Source organism: Tupaia chinensis, unplaced genomic scaffold (genome assembly GCF_000334495.1).
Source record: "Tupaia chinensis unplaced genomic scaffold, TupChi_1.0 Scaffold000536_1, whole genome shotgun sequence".
NCBI classification, from domain to species: domain Eukaryota; kingdom Metazoa; phylum Chordata; class Mammalia; order Scandentia; family Tupaiidae; genus Tupaia; species Tupaia belangeri.
The window spans coordinates 612821-617168 of NW_006160049.1; positions in this window are offsets into that span (position 1 = coordinate 612821).

The window sequence follows — 4348 nt, forward strand, 5'->3', positions numbered from 1 at the left end:
CTTACTAGAAGCTGGGAACCCTCAATCCCCCAATTATAATAACCAAAAAGAATTCAGACGTTGATAAATATTTCCTGAGGTGGCCAAAGGATCCCCAGTTGAGAACAAATGGTGTGAGAAATCCACAAAGGGTGGTTTATTGTTGGGAAAGTGACAGGGTTTAAATGTGTGTTTTGTATTATTTTTATTTGTACACTTAAGATTTAGGGTGTTGCCAAGGGTGAAAAAAGTAGGTAACCCTCAGACGCAAAGCCAAGCGACCAGTTCCTGCCTTTGTGTCCCCAGGTTCCAAAGTGGAATTCAAGTGCTTACAAGTCCTAATTTCAAATGTGTCTTCTGGAACATTTTGAAGATACAGTTTTTATAGTAGAAAAAGAAAATATATTGTGTTTAATGGTGCGCTAACCTTATTTATTCATTTAAATATTTAGACACACAATGCAAGGACCTCTATTATACTCCCATCCTGGTCCTGCATGTATTAAAGGACAGCATGTTGGTCACTGAACTACAATACTGAACTCTGGATGTGCAGATCAAAGGGGTGCATGTAAATTTGTAGAAATTATTACTATGTATATTTTATATACGGCACCCACTAAAATGTGAAGATTTGTGTAGGGATCCCGCTGGTCTGTGTCTAACAGCAGTACTAACTGAAAACACTACTTACTCTAAGTGTAGACACTTCATTTCTAGCTATGTACTTAATAAAAATTGCACAGTTACACACACAAGAACTTTACCAGAATGCATGAGAATGTTTTTCATAAAATCTGGAAATAATCCAAATATCAATTGAAAGTAGAAAGGAGTAATAATTTGTGAAAAAGTTACATAATGGAATAATGTATGGCAATGAAGAAAAACAAATTATTACTATGTGGAACAGCATGAATAAATCTTCCAAACATCCAAATATAATGTTGCTTCATTGATGCCAAATACATACAAAAATAAACTATATTGTCTTATTAGTATGGGGTTTGAATACCTTCAATTAAAATCATGGTGGTGGAAGTCAGAGTATTTAGTACCTCTGGGAAAGAAAAGGTAGTACAAGGGATTTATGGAATGTTGACTATGTGTGGGAGAAGCTAGGCATGTGTTCTTTGTGATAATGCATTAAATTGTAATCTTATTATTTCGGCATAATATTAATATGTTCTCCAGTAAGTTTACCTACTTGGAAAAGTTCCTTTTAAAAACTTCATAAAATATTTTGGTATTCATATTTATGTTACTTAAAAGAATGTGGAAGATAGAATAATGACGTTCCTTCACCCCATTGAAGAGTTCTACACTAACTTATGAATATGCTATGTTTCATAGGAAAAGGCATTTTGCAGATGTGATTATGGTTAAGGAGATTAAAGTGGGAAAATTATCCTGAATTATGCAGAGGCTCAGTGTAGTTGTATGAATCCCTAAAGATGGACAACCTATTTTACTAGAGTCACAAAAAAATAGCAAACCATGGGAAATATTTGAAAACCTATGGATGAGTCTAAATTATCAACAGTATGTGCACGGACCAATAAGAGGCCTTTCATAGCTGAAAAAGACAAAGAAAAGGATTCATCACTTACATTGGCACAAAATAATGCAGCCTTGTTGCCAAATTGATTTTAGCCCAAAGAGACCCATTTTAGACTATTTGCATATAGTACTGCAAGACAGTAAATTTGTGTTTTAAGTCATTAAGTTGGTTTTAGATTCTCACTGCAGTACTACCAAATAAATACATGACCTGTATTACCTACTATTTAATTTCAGAGGGCTGAATTAACCATCCTTAATCACTTTTGTGAGTTTATAGATTTTTGAGGAAAACACAAATTTCAAGAAGTGTTATATGTTTAGGAATATTGAAATATTCAGCCTCCTAAATTAATAATCAATACAATAGAAAATTATATCTGTTCTGAAGTTTTTATGAATAAGAACAAGAGAAGTGAGCAGAAAAATGCACATTAAGCATGGTAAAAAACAATTACAAAGATAATTATAGACATGGATTATGAAAATGATGTATAAGAAACTCAGATTTTGAAAAAAAATAGGTATGTATTCTCTACGATGTATGATTTGATTTGATTCCTGGAAAATATCAAAGTATCAAGAAGCCTGGGGGTGGGAACCTTGTTAGTACTACTCTCTCTCTCTCTCTCTTTCTCTCTCGCTCAGGTAGAAAACACAGTCAATGGCATAGTTGGAGTCTGAGACGTGGCAGTTTGAAAAACATATATACCAGGAACATGTTCATGTGTGGCTCAAGTCCAGAAAGAAGAGGAAAGTGGAAGAAGAGATTATGGTGTGACAATTCACCATGAGGGTGCTTTCTCACCCCCTTTCCCTGTTAATAAAATGTAATTGTAAATAAAAATAATAGGAAATAATTAAAAATCTAGAAGGTAATAAACACTATTTCAATATGTGTAAAAAAAATTACAAATCTATAGAAAAATTTTGGAATTAAAAAAAAATTATAGATAGAATCAGCCAAAATACCCAAGGACAGATAACTGGATTGAAAAAATATTGCACATATATACTATGCAATTCTATTCAACTATACAAAACAATGAAATCCTTTCATTTGATGCAAAGTGGATGAATGCAGAAGCTTTAATGCTTAGTGATGTCCCTGTCAGATATATACTGAATGTCTGCACTCTGTGTCAGAAACTGAAAGGGTGGAAGGTATAATCTCAGGGAGGAAGAGCAGAGATTATATAGGAGGGGTTTGGTAGTGGGGAAGAGAGAGAGGGGCTCAGGATGTATATGGTAATATCTTTGATTTGGTTTACATACACTGAATGTATGCTGGGAACAAAAACATGTTGCACACTGTAAAGATGTACAATGATTAAAGGGAAAAAGTGGGCATGTAGAAATATCTCATCACTAGCAAACACACAATAAAACCTAATAGACCACATTTAATTAAAAAAAAAAAAACAGTGATTCAAGTAGAGCTTACTAGGGTCAGCAGATGGTGTAGGGGTTAAGGCTCTGGACTCCCATGTGGCTCACTGTGGCTTGAGTCTAGGACCTGGTGGGTTGCTTTCTCACTTTCCTTCTTTCTCTTTCTCTCTCATGAGCATATGTGCCCTATTTTAAAATAATACTAAATTAAATTAAATAATTCTTTTTAAAAGTTAGAATTTTCTATAATACCTATGAAGGGCAATTAGGGCAATTTTGCAACATATGTCAAATAAAAATATACAATCTAAAAATACCACTTCTAAAAATTATTCTACACACTTATTTAGTTAGTATGAGATAATATAATACAGGAATAAATATTTGCAGTATTATTTTGAATAGTAAAATATTAGAAACAACCTAAATATCCAACAGTAGAAGGATTAATTGTGAATTCACCAATAAAAATAATTAGAGCTCTTGAAAAATTCTTAAATTTTTTTTAGTTTATTGTTAAAAATTATCTCCCCCTCAAAAAAACACAAATTAGAATGTAGTATGTACCAACATAAAAATATGGGCAAAATAAAATGTAAATGCATATTTATACATAGACAATAACTTTGGAAGGATGCTTAACAAATCAACACCTCTATTATATCTCATGAAATTCAATTTTGTTCATTAAAATACTAAAAAATAAAATAGTTAATAACTAATCCAAAATATTTAAGCAAAGAATTTATTAACAAAAAGTGACCATAACTTTATGAAATTTCACCCAAGCTATTATTAAAGAAAGAGAACTACAAAGCAAACATGAAAGTAGAAATTGTATAAAACTAAAACCTTTCCATGTTATACTCCACTGAGTTGAGACTGATCAATAAAATGATTTTCAAGGTTTTAAGGAGAGAGAAAAGATTCTCCCTGGGAAGATATTTGCTCTACTTTTCTGTCACTTTTGATACATGGTTTAGGGAAACCACTGTCATCAATAGGGATGGTGTAGAAGGAAAAGCTGCCTGCCATCTTTCTGTTCTTTTCCCTCTATTGATAGATATCTGAGAGGTCTAATATCCTAGGTGTTGCTCTCTATCAGTTGATAATATTGGGCCACATCTTTAGAAATTTCCATTTAATTTAATTTATTTTTAAATTTTATTTCTTTTCCTCATTAAACTTTGTTTTAATGGGTCTCAAAATTCTGTGACAGATTTTTGATCAAGTTATTTCCATTAAAAAGTACTGATTTAGGGGCTGTCAGGTGGTATGGTGGTTAAAGGGACTGGACTTCCACATGGCCAACCATGGTTCGAGTCCCAGACCTCTCTCTCTCTCTCTCTCTCTCTGTTCCTCTCTGGTCAAATTAAAACAAATAAATAAAGTTAAATAAAATAATTCTTAAAAAAAAAAA